At 51.4% G+C, this 12919-nt stretch overlaps 1 protein-coding gene across 2 annotated transcripts in view; it reads left to right on the forward strand.

Moving 5' to 3' along the window:
- The first annotated feature begins 629 nt into the window (after nucleotides 1-629).
- Nucleotides 630-12919, forward strand: part of LOC135308221 (contactin-4) — a 269514-nt gene continuing 257224 nt past the window's right edge. For both annotated transcript variants that reach the window (XM_064433116.1, XM_064433118.1), the window contains exon 1: nucleotides 630-792. The gene's annotated coding sequence lies outside the window, so the exon portion shown is untranslated. The remainder of the gene's footprint in view (nucleotides 793-12919) is intronic.

The following is a 12919-nucleotide window of genomic DNA, read 5'->3' on the forward strand; positions in this document are numbered from 1 at the left end:
GGATCCTGGGGAAGGTTTGGGAGCATCCCTGGGCACAGGGACGGCCAGCAGAGCTCGGGAGCAGCCGGGCTGGCACCCAGGTGCGCTGCGCTCTCGGGCTCCTCATCTCCCTGCACAACACGCGCGGTTCTTGGACGAGGAGGAGCGGGAAGGGGATGAAAGGACACGGTGGATGCAAAGGGCTGAGCAAGAGGCTGGCAGAGCAGGCGGGTGAGGAGAGGCTCGCTTTAAACAGCGAGATAATTACGGCAAATCTGGGATTAAAACCGGACGGCAACGCGCCGAGGGAGAAATTTAAAAAAAATTAAAAAAATTTTAAAAAGACGCGAGCGGCAATTTGGGTTTCTGTGGTCTCCCCTAGTGGGACCGGGGCTGCTCGGGGATGGGGAAAAGCGGGGAGCGCGACGGGAACGGGCTCGGAGCTGCCCTGGGCGCGGACAGAGCCGCACCTGGGCTGCAGCAAAGCCAGCCGGGGGCCGGGCAGGGGATGCTGCCCGCGGGGCCGGGCACCGGGCGCTGCCGCACGGCACCGGGCGGGCACCGGGCGGGCACCGGCGGGGCAGGAAGGGTTAAAGCGGCCGCCGCCGCTCCGCCGCCCGCCCCCCGCGCACGGCGGGGCCGGGGGTGGGGTCTGCGCGGAGCCCGCCCGGCTCCCGCCGCTGCCGCTCAATGCTGCGGCCGCGGGGCTGCGGGAGCCGCGCTCGCCGCGCACCTCGGGGCTGCGGGAGCGCCCGCACAGCCCAGCCCAGCCCAGCCCAGCCGGGCCGGGCATGTCCCCCCCTCCCCGCCCAGGTAAGCGCGGCTCGGCACGGCACGGCGAGGAGGGAGGCAGGTTTAAAACGGGATTTAATTAAAAAAAAAAAAAAAAGGGAATAAATAAGGGGTTTTTAAGCAAGGCTGCGGAGCGGGGGAAGGAGGGCGCGGGCGGGCTGCGGAGCCGGCGGAGGGCAGCGCGGCCGGAGGGGCGCGGAGCGCGGAGCCCGCACGGTGCCCCCCGAGCGCGGAGCGGCCGCGGGCGCGGAGACCCCGGGCGGGGGTGGCCGCGGCCCCCGGACAGGAGCGGGAGCGTCCCCGAGTGAGAGCAGGAGCATCCCTGAATGAGTGCGGGAGCATCCCTGAATGAGTGCGGGGATGATCCCCGAGTCACTGCGGGGATGATCCCTGAATGAGTGCGGGAGCATCCCTGAATGAGTGCGGGAGCATCCCTGAATGAGTGCGGGGATGATCCCCGAGTCACTGCGGGGATGATCCCTGAATGAGTGCGGGAGCATCCCTGAATGAGTGCGGGAATGATCCCCGAGTGAAAGCGTGCGCATCCCCGAGTGAGACCCGGCGCATCCCGGGATGCGGACGCGGGGATGCTCCCTCCAGGCTGCTCCAGGCGCACGCAGAACTTTTCGCCGGCTCCAGCCGCGTTCCCGGCTGGAGTTGAAGCTCCTTTTGCTTTCCCCAGGCTGCTGCTGCTCCCGTGTCGTGAGCAACATACCGCAGCGTGTTGTTTTATTTATCCCAGACAGGAACGGCTTGCTCTCGAAACTACAAATTAAAGGATGCTGCTTGCATAACAAGTGGCGGTAGTTTGTATCTTACATACTAATTACCCGTCACCTTAATTTAGGCTAAGCCAATTTTTTTTTCCCGAGGTGGGCTCGTTCGATAGAGCAGTCTGATGTCTTGGAGCCACGTATTGCTCTCCCCTGGCTGGATTAATGTGGGCAGAGGATTAAGAGCCAGCACGCTGATGAGGCACCCCGGGGTGCGGGGAAGCAGGGCACGTTTGCCTGGAGGCACAAATCAGTTTTTGTGGCTGTGCCTGCCCATCCTCCGGTTTCCATGGGTTCAGGACCTGCATCCCAGCGGATAAATCACCGAGGCGGGAGCAGGGACTGGTGGCAGCTCCTCTTGTGGTGGTCGCGATAGTCCGGAGCTCCTTTCCACCATCCGGCACCCCCTGCCCCGCAGTGGGTGGGTGGCTGGCTGTGTCCCCGTGCTGGCAGGTGCCCAGGGCATGCCGTGCCCCATCCCCGTGGCTGTCGGAGCCCTTTCCCTGCTCCCTGTGGCTCCTGCAGCAGCTCCAGCCCAGGTGTGCAGGTGATGCTGCAGCCGCCACCGAGCGTGGGGAGCAGCATGCTGGGGGGCTGCACTTCACGGGGTCCCCCAGAAGCTTTTTCCTGCTGCTTTTCTGGCCGGGAAACTGAATTTTTTCTTCTTTTCTGGACCTGAGGGAGCTGCATTTTTACCCCGCGTTTTTAAGTCCCTGAAAACTGCTTAAATGGCTCTTGAATAATCCTTCAAAGTCACCTCCCCTCTTTAATCTAATACCAAAAGGACTTAGTTTACATGGCTAATCCCTCTTTTCCGTGCTGTACAGCCTCATTTAGAGGTGTGCACACTGCTAATTTCCCCTTGGCAGCCTGCTGGAGACAATGGCTTCCACTGGCGAGCAGCAACCTCTCCCTCCCGTGCTGAACTCTGGGCACAGCTGAACCCCTCTGACAAGACTTTGGGGGATTTCAGGAAGCGTCCCTTTGCAGGAAACCACCCCAAACTCTCGGTGTGTTTCTAAACACCACATTTTGGGAGGCTCTGAGGGTCTCCTGCCCCAAAAACCCACAGCTGTTGGGTGGTGGGAGTGGAGGGAAGCAGGGTGTGCCTGCAGGTAGTTGGAGTTGAATGATCCTGGCAAAACTCTGGAACTGGAAGGATTTTCCCATCCTTCTGCAGTGGAGCTGAGCTCTCTCCCAGCCCATCTGGCGCTCCTGGAATTTTAAGCCGGTTCTGCTCTCCACGATGACAAAACGTGTGTGGGGAATGTGAATGACAGCAGAGGAGCAGCTCACCTGTGCAGGCAGCCCTTGGAAAGCGGGCTGAGGTGCTGCAGCCTCCAAAGCCTGGCTCTCCATGGGTTAACCGGGGTGTCTGGGGCTGCCAGCCCCTCACCTGGGCTCACGGGGATGCTGGGGAGGGCAGGTGTGCCTTCAGTGTCCTGGGAGGGGTGTGAGGGGTGATGTGTCCTCTGCCCTGGGCCACAAGGACACCTCTGCCCACGGGGTGGGTGTTCCTGACACCCTCTGACACGTCAGCCATCCTCCTCCAGGGGTCCTGCCTTGATTTTCCAGTGTTAATCCCTGCAGTGCTTGATTCCTGAGTGCTGATTTCCAGCCCTTGGCTGAGGTGTTTTTATTCCAGAGGGAAGGAGAGCAGCCAGTGAGCAGCTGCTGGGAGCCACCTTGGTTCCCAAACTTAGGCATGCATGAAAGTCTCTCTTGTTGCTATCCAGGTTTTTATTGACTGGAATTAACATTTCCTTGGTTTCAAACTCACTCCTGTGTTGCCCCATCAGGGACAGCTGGAAATCAAGGGGGAGTTCACATAAAATTTCTCTTAGAGATGCAAAACTTTGGAGTAATTTTGTAAATATTCTGGTGCCACATGATTTATTTACCTTGGCTTCAGGAGCTGGCTTTGTATGACAGTTCTGCGGAGTTAACTTGATTTTAAAAAAGAATATTTGAAACTTGGTAAAGATGAGGCAGAGTGAGGGAAGGATAATACCCACGAGACAGATAGATTACTGTCTTTTTATTTGCTCTTGTGGTCTTGTTTAATTCTGTTTGGTGAGCATTCTGGAGGGGCTGGTTCCCATCAGGGCAGGGTGGACAGAGCCCTGGCGCCCGGGATGCAGACAGAGCAGAACCTGCTGCTGCTTAAAAATACTCTGCTGCCTTTGAAAGTTCATAAATCATCACAGGTCTATTTTTAGCCCTGTTAGAATAGAGCAAGTCTGGGGTTTCTTCCCACACCTGCCCTGTGTGGCCTGGAATGACCTGTGGAGTCTCTGCAGGAGCAGCTCTGTCTCTCTCTGCTTTGATGTGGTGCTGGCCCGGTCCTCAGCCCCGCTGTCACACGGGGGATCCAGCTCTCTTTGAAGAGCCTTTGGTGCAACAGTTGGGAATTTTCCTTCCCGTTGGGAGCTCGTTCTGCTCGGTGGGTGAGTGATGTGTAGCCTCTGGCACGAAGGCAATCACAAACACAGCAAAATGCCCTGAATCACCCCAAATCCACAAATGTCAGCTGCGAGCGGCCGGGCTGAGCCTCACTCACATCTTCACCAGGTCTGCACCGTGGTTACTCGATGTGGGTATCGTGACAGGAGTGATTCATTCTTTTTATTATTAGCAAAGCAAATCCACAACGATGCCACCCTGCTGATTGAGTGTTTCATGCCAGTGCACAGCTCTTCGCTGCTCCTCCTCCCATCAACCAGCAAATCTGGGGGCACTCGGAGGAAATGTGTCAAATCTGTGTCAAATCTGCTTCTCGTCCTCACACACACGAGCTTCACACTCCTTGTGAGCCAAGAGAGCAGTGTTTAGTGCACTAAACAGGGTTCTGAAGGTGTGCATGTTGGGAAATAATGCCTTTCTTTGCTATTCCCTGGGTGCAGTCATTTTATCTCAATCTGCAGGGTAAAAACCTATCCCAACCCGACACCAAGCAAAAGAATGAGTTGTTGAGGTGTTTTTGATTGCTGGGTTAAATTAATGAAGGTCAGAACCACCAGGGTCAAAGCATTTTGAAAACAGTCTGGTGGCTGGCAGGTGCAGAGTTCAGCTTTAGGAAGGTGCAGCAGAAGGGGAAAGTTTTGCCACTGCAACATAAATTGAGATTTTTGCTTAGGGTCATAATCACAGCACAGATGTATCAGCATGTGGCCTCCAGTGAGGTAAGTGATGCACTTACTGCACTTCAGAAGGACTCAAAAAAAAATCATCTGCACTCATATTTTCAAAATGGGAGGGATTTATTTTAAAAATTGTGTTAAAGGTTTCAAAAATGAGGTTCTGCCATGTTTGTTTCTTCTATTAATTCTTCCTCAAGCTCCCAGTTGTTCAGCTGCTGATGCTGTATTCCTTGAGGGCTTGCTGGAGATGTCTCAGATCTGGCCAGACATCCTTATTCATGTTCTGATCTAGCCAGTACCCAGTTCTGCTGAGATAAATTGTACTAAAGATAAAAGAAAAGCACCAGGATGGTTCCTCCCCACCTTTTCTCCTCTTTGGGTTTTGGATTCAGTGAGACTCAACCCTCTCATGAGGATTTTCCCCAATCCTTGTTGAGAGCAAGATGTGCTTGAAAGCCCCAAGAGTTAATCTTGGTTTTCTCCAGATTTCCAGGAGACCCTGAGCTGAGCTGCTCCCGGCTCCAGACTGATTTGCTTCTCCAGGAGTTCTGACAGTGTTGTATCTTTGTTGGCCTCGGGCGGAATCTGTGTTTATCATTTATTTATATAAATGTTTAGCCGAGGAAGAGATGCGGTGTTTAAGGCCAATTTGCATAAGGCTTAGCAGGTCATTGCGTTTGATTAGAGCCTCAGAAGGAACAAAGGACATCCCGGGTGATTGTGGTGGACAGACCTCTCTTGTGGGGGTGATTTAATGTCAGTGGTGCTGCACAGCAATACCTGCGTGGTTTGAACCCGTCTGTAAGTGCATTGTTTATTAAACTCCTTTTATTCACATCGCAGGGTGTTATTCGGGAGCACTTCCACACAACAAAGCACATTTTAATCTCTCTGCTCCCAGTGGTGGGAGTGTGGAGACCCCAAAAGCCATCGGGGAGAGCCCCGGGGCTGCTCAGGGCGCAGCTTTCCCTTTAAACAGCTCCTGTTAATCATTCCCATCGCTTTTTTGCTCATTTTTGCTCATTTTTGCTCATTTTTGCTCACTTTTGCTCATTTTTGCTCATTTTTGCACCTTCCCAGCTATGGCTGGAGCAGAGAGATCTTTGCCCACTTGGATCCATGGCCATGGTTTGGGTGATCTCTGCAGAGCACAAGGGGTTCTTCACCTCACGCAAACAGCGCTGAGGAGCTTTCATCAAATGAGGTGTTTTACCTTGCTCAGTGGTCAAAACTCTCCTCTTGTTGTGAATGAATGGATGAGTCTTTTTGGGCTTTGTCTCCCAGCCTTTAAAAAGAAAATAAATCCCCCTCTGAACAGCACTCAACTCCCAGCTTTTTAAAAGGGTTGCTTAGCATAAGAGCAGAACATTTGCCTGAGAGGGTTTCAGTCCAAGAACGACTTTTCATATTTAATTGATCTGTATTGTTCAATTAGGGAGATGTATCATGCCCTCTGTTGTGCATGTATAGCTGGAAGCAGAAATGAATGAAATATGAAGCACAGCACAAGAGTGATTCCAGGCTGAACGTGCTGTTAGTGATGCACAGAGCAGGATTTCCACCCAGGCCTGGATCTGTGTGAGTAAACAGGGATTGTGTAAATTCATCAGTTACCTCTGCCTTACAAATGAGCCTGAATTGCAACATCTGTTCTTATTCTGCTCAGAACTCGGTAACCTCTTTGTTCTAAATCCTATTTATAAACATCCCCAGCTCCTGAATTAGCTGCCAGGATTATCCCAGAGTGTTGTGCTTGTCTGGGAACAGCTGGATTGCTCTTCTGAGCCCTGCCAGCTCCCCAGACTCAGGTGTGTGCTGAGCATCCCGGCAGTGCCAGGCACACACGGCAGCGACACGGGTCCCACAGGGTGGCAGCACTCAGCCCACGGTCTGATCCCTGGAGCATCCCGGGCCACGGGGAACATCCATGGGGTAAGGCAGGACTCAGGGAACACCCTGCTCCATGGGCTGGGTAAAGAAGGACTCAGGGAACACCCTGCTCCATGGGCTGGGTAAAGAAGGACTCAGGGAACACCCTGCTCCATGGGCTGGGTAAAGAAGGACTCAGAGAACACCGTGCTCCATGGGCTGGGGTAAGGCAGTGCCCAGGAATGCCCTGCTCCATCCCCTGGGGTAAGGAAGGACTCAGGGAGCACCCTGATCCATGGGCTGGGTAAAGAAGGACTCAGGGAATGCCCTGCTCCATGGCCTAGGATGAGGCAGTGCCCAGGAATGCCCTGCTTTATCACCTGGGGTAAGGAAGGATTCAGGGAACACCCTGCTCCATGGGCTGGGATAAGGCAGTGCCCACGAACACCCTACTCCATCCCCTGGGATAAGGCAGTGCCCAGGAATGCCCTACTCCATCCCCTGGGGTAAGGCAGGACTCAGGGAACACCCTACTCCATCCCCTGGGGTAAGGAAGGACTCAGGGAACACCCTGCTCCATCCCCTGGGATAAGGAAGGACTCAGGGAACACCCTACTCCATCCCCTGGGATAAGGCAGTGCCCAGGGAATGCCCTGCTCCATGCCCTGGGATAAGGCAGGATGAATTTATCTTTAGCTGGGATGGGGATTTAACACCTCTAACCCCAATTGCTGCACGATAATTTTCTCAGCCTCCCTATATCTGAGGAATTGACACAAAAAACCATTCAGTTTCTCCTTGGACTATCCTGTCATTGCCAGGACTCTGTGCTCAGTGTCCCACTTGCTTTCCCCTGCTGTTTTCCCTCTTTCCCTGCAGTTCTTCCCAGTTTGGCTGACAGGTACAGGTTTGGCTGGCTCAGCATCCCCCTCTGCCTGCTCCTCCCCAGCTCCTTTGGTTTCCTCACAAAACTGGAGGACCAGAGGGTTCCTGTGCTGCTCCCAGCACATTCCAGGTCCCTGGCAGAAAGTGCTGAGGAATGACTTTAACCCTTGCAGGGCTGTGTCCGTGAGCAGAGCGTGCACAGCCTGTCCAGGGAAGCTGTCCTGGGAGTTCTTGGCCCAAGGGATCACTGCTCTGTGCCACTCCTGCTTCCTAGGGATGTACACCTGTCTTACAAGGACAGCTTGGTGTTAATCCAGTTCCTAAATTCATGTGCTGAGCTTTCATGGGATCAGGGTGTGGGCAGGGAGGATGGAAGGAGCTGAGCATCCTCTCCTCTCTGCCCTGGGGTCACAGAAAAGCCATGGAGCAAATCCAGAGGAGGTCATGGAGCTGCTCCCAGGGCTGGAGCCCCTCTGGAGCCAGGCTGGGAGAGCTGGGGGGGCTCACCTGGAGGGGAGAAGCTCCAGGGAGAGCTCAGAGCTCCTTGCAGGGCCTGAAGGGGCTCCAGGAGAGGGGCTGGGGGACAAGGGATGGAGGGACAGGACACAGGGAATGGCTCCCACGGCCAGAGGGCAGGGCTGGATGGGAGATTGGGAATAAATTCCTTCCTGTGAGGGTGGGGAGGGGCTGGAATTCCCAGAGAAGCAGTGGCTGCTCTCAAAGTGTCCAAGGCCAGCTTTGGAGAGCCTGGGACAGTGGAAGGTGTCCCAGCCCAGGGCAGGGGTGGAATGGGATGAGATTTAATGCCCCTTTCGACCCAAACACTTCCATGATGATCTCTGCTGCCACAACGACATTTTCATGTTGTTTCCCAGCCCTTCCCGTGGAATATGAAATTATCAGATCCCACATTTATCCCCCATGGGAAAAGCAGGTGTGCAGCAGCACCAGGAGTGAGGCTGGGAGAGCACCAGGAATGTGCTGGACGAGCCAGAGAATTCCTCGGGTGAATTCCGTGTTTAATGGGTCTCTTCTAATTGCAGATTTAGGAAAGAAACACTGGTCAAACACATCTGAGAAGGGAGAGTGCAGAGCATGGCTTGACTCAATATTTTCTCTAGTCAAGTGGAAAAAAGGAAGCCTCATATGAAAAAGCTGGAAAGGTCAAACTAATTTGTACTTGTGTGATAATGGGTAATACCTCTATTGTTTATGAAGCCTGCAGAATCCTTCCTGTGCTAAGCACTGTCATCTATCTGATGGTGATTTGGAGAAATTAAAAATGAAGTAGCAATTGTTCCACCCTCTGCGTGCCTTAATCTGCTTTGGGCGAGGATTCCTTTGAACAGTTCTGTGCTCTTTATAAATGAGTGGAGGTGAAATTTGCTCACTCCTCTTGTCTGCTGTGGCTGAGGGAAGGAGATGGTTTTAAACCAAAAAAAAAAAGATTAATACTGAGATTGAGAAGAGCCAGACTGAAACCCAGCCCATGTCTTGCTGCTTAAGCATTCTGCCCGTGTTCCCCTGGTTCTTTATTTTGCTGCAGTCTTTTCTGTTTATTTACTAGGGTAAGTGGGAATTTCATATGCATGTCCAGCTTCTGCTATTAAAACTGGCATTGGTGAGCTCCTAATGCCCCACAGTGCTGCCTCACTTATCCAGGTGGATTTGCAGCTCCTTTCAGCAGCCACTGGAAGCTGTGTGAGTTTTCCTGGGATTCTGGTTCCTTTCCAGGGATAATTTCCATTGCCTAATTTCCCAGGGAACAATGGGGGGGCTGTGTGGGGAGTCCCTCCTGCCTCGTGCTCAGCACCAAGTGTGAGCTCCAGAGGAATTCATTTGCCAGGCTTATGGCTGAGACATTTAATATCTGGAATGATTTAGGAGATCAAATTCTGGAGTTCTGGGCTGGCTGTAGCTGCATCTGTCATTGTTGCAGAACCTTGACAGTGAACAAAAGGTGCTGCAGGGAACCATAACTCACCCAGCAAATTAATGGGTTCCCAGCCTTGCTTGCTCAGCTAAATGGAGCCTGGGAGCTCTGTGGTCTCACTGGCCAAGGGTTTTCCACAAAAACGGTGTGGGTTTGGAGTGGGCATTCCCAGAGGGGTGGAGAGAGCACAGCCCTGCTGCCAGCTGGCTGGGACTGCTGCTTTCCACTCCTGGAAGTGGGGATAAAACCCCTGCAGCTCCCTGAGGGCTCTTCTGGGAACACGATGCAGTTGGTTCAAAGGAATTTTTTTAGTGGGGGTCCACAGTAAAAAAGAAAAAAAAAAGGGTTGAATTGAGAAAGTTTAATCAGATTTGATGGTGTCACACTGTGAGGGACACTCACAGGTCACCAGCCACCACTGGTCATTTTTGCCACTGGGAAGGAAGGTGCACTGTGAGGAGATGCTTGATCACCTTCCAATTAGCAGGAAATGCTGGAACATCCCTGGAGGGATTTAAAAGCTGTGTGGATGTGGCTCCTGGGGACATGGCACTGGTGGCCTTGGCAGTGCTGGGAAATTATTGGAGTTTGTGGTTTTAAAGGATATTTCCAGCTAGAATTCCATGGTAGGTCATGTCCCTGGCCATGATTCTGCTCTCACTCTTTTTTCCTGATCCTGCATCTCATGCTGGAGGATGATCAGTGCTGGTAAATTGTTGGATTTTATGGTTTTAGAGAATTTTTCCAGCTGGAATTCTGTGGCAGATCATCTCCCTGGCCATGATTCTGCTCTCACTCTTTTTTCCTGATTCTGCCTCTTGCTGGAGGATGATCCCAGCTCCTGAGAAGGTCCCAGTCCTCTCTGAGTTGCCAAATTCCTTGTCCTGGTGGTGGGCAGGGCGTAGCTGAGGAATTTGGGATGAGGAGAGACAATGCCCTGACCTCAAACCTGGGCTGTGTTCTGGGCAGTGGCAGGGTGACCTTGCTCACCAGCAGCTCCTGGAAAGTGGATTTTGGGAATTACCAAGCCCTTCATGGTGTAATTAGTACATTTGGTAATTGGCTCAATCACCCTGCAGGGCTTGGAAGTTACAGGGGTGGTTGGGGATGCCTGGGGGTTGGAAATGTGGCACCAAAAGGGCCCCAGAAATTGAGCAGAGCTGGAGATCTCAGCACCACCCCTGCAGGGTTTGGCCACGGCAGCAGCTCTGTGAGCCCTGAACTCACACTTCTGGAGGTCAAAATGGCTCTGCAGCACTTGGCAGAGAGAGGTTAGGAAGTTCAGAGGTTTCTGGTGTGAATCTGTAGTTCTGTGGCCCAGCCAGTGCTCCCAGTCCCTCCCAGTTTATCCCCAGACTGCTCCCACAGCCACCAGCACTCACTCTATCTCAGAGCCATTTCATTATTAGGATTACTATTGTATTTTTGAACCATTACTAAAATATGGAACCACTGCCCCTAGAAAAGTGGATTATCCTTTCCTCGATAACTAATTTTATTTCACTCAGGAAAATTTGATTCAGATTTCTGAAACATTGCCACTAAGCAGCTTTCTAAGCAGAGTTGCAGTGCATGACCAAATTAAATCCGTGTAGGGAGAAGGGAAATGTTGTTGTTGCAAGTGTCCAAAGGGGTTGGAATGAAAATAATCTTATAGATCAAACTTAAATTGAGTTCAGATATTATGGAAGGAGCTCAGCTCTGTACCTGGAAAATCCCATCTGCCAAAACTGAACTTTGGGGTCACGTTTTAAAATGGCATTTCTAGTCCTGCACCATCCAGCTGCTCTCCCTGGGATGTCAGCCCTGTGTGTGGCACAGAGCTTGCAAAGGAGTCTAAGCTGTGTGAATCTGCTCATTAAAAACAAACAAAACAATTTAAAAAGAAGTGAGGGGATGCTCTCGGAGGATTTATAAAACCCTTCCCAAGCTGCAGCAGCCTGAGGTGGCAGATCCTGTCTCTGAGTGACTTCTGAGTAAGTTTGGCCTGAATTTTGTCCAAACCCTGCGTCTCCAGGAGAAAATACCTTGGGAATTCTGCAGTTTGAGGCAGCAGCAGCTGGAACCAAACTGGAGGATGGTTTGACCCTTCTTAGTGAAGGCTCTGAATGGACTTCAAATTCCAGATGTTTAATTATCCTTGGAGAGTCCTGAGCTGGTTCTGTGCTGTTCCACTGCAGATGAAGAACTGAGCTGCTCAAGATGCTCAGAGATACTGAGATATTGAAGTACTGGAATTTCTAGAAAGTTCTCCCCAAATTCTTTGAATTTCAAGGTACTGAGCAAATGGAATAAATAAGTTTCTTTCTTTTTTTTTTTTTTCATTTCAGCACTGAATTCTTTCCTCCTCCCCTGTGGATTGCATCATAACTCTGATGCTTAAAAGATTTAATTATTTTTGCACCTGTGGTTTTGCTTTAGATCAGTCTTTCCCAGCTCATGGGATTCAGGGTCTCACTGAATGCTTCCTTTCAAATAACAAATATCTGGGACTGAAAGTGTTTTTTTTTAAAGTGCAATCAAATATGATTTAGCTGACTAAAACATTGTGAATAGACCCAAGCATTCACACAGAAATACTTGACAATATCTATACGAAGGTAATGTCATCCATTAGCATTGTGTGAAATATAAAATATCTTCCAATATTTAAATCCAACTGCAGTGAATCCTCTGTAACTTTACTGACAGAACCTAAATTTAGGAACTAATTAAATTCCATGGAACAGAAGAATGCATTTCTCCCCTTCTTGTAAGGACAAAGATTTGAAGTGTTAGCTACACTTCTATTTTTATATCATTGAGAAGACTTTTATATAGACATAACTATATACCTGGGGTTTTATTTTAAATTTTTACATCTGTATTTCAGGATCTCTGCTGAGAAGGCCCCAAAATCCAGCTCAGAGCCCTCTGTGAGGCAGCTGCTGATGGAGGTGGTTGAGCTCTGGGAGTGGAAGGGATAATTCACTGCCCAGCCAACTTTGGATCCACCGTCTGCTCAGAGCACCCAAAACAACTCAATTCACCCCAAAAGTCAATCCAGGCCTTTTCTTTCCCAGCCATTTCCCTGGCCCAGCCTCTGGCTGTGGAAGATTCCAGCTTTAAGGCTGTGGTGAAATAAAGTGTGGAGCCAGGATCAGGGCCAAACACTTTAAATAATTGATGGACAACTTGATTTCTTTAGCCTTGCTCAAGTAAACCGAGTTTCAGATGAACAGGAGCTGACTTAGGTGTTTAGTTGTGGGGAAAAAAGCCCTTTGAATTCCACTGATTTCCCACAGGATTAACTCAGCACTAAGAAAAATAACTTGAGAGGATCTCAGAATGGTTTTTGCTGAAATGAACCTTAAAGATCATTTGATTTCAGGGATAGGGCCATGGACAGGGACAGCTCCCACTGTCCCAGGCTGCTCCAATCCCCAGTGTCCAGCCTGGCCTTGGGCACTGCCAGGGATCCAGGGCAGCCACAGCTGCTCTGGGAATTCCATCCCAGCCCCTGCCCACCCTCACAGGGAAGGATTCCATCCCAATATCTCAATATCCCA

The sequence above is a fragment of the Passer domesticus genome, chromosome 9 (assembly GCF_036417665.1).
Source record: "Passer domesticus isolate bPasDom1 chromosome 9, bPasDom1.hap1, whole genome shotgun sequence".
NCBI lineage: Eukaryota > Metazoa > Chordata > Aves > Passeriformes > Passeridae > Passer > Passer domesticus.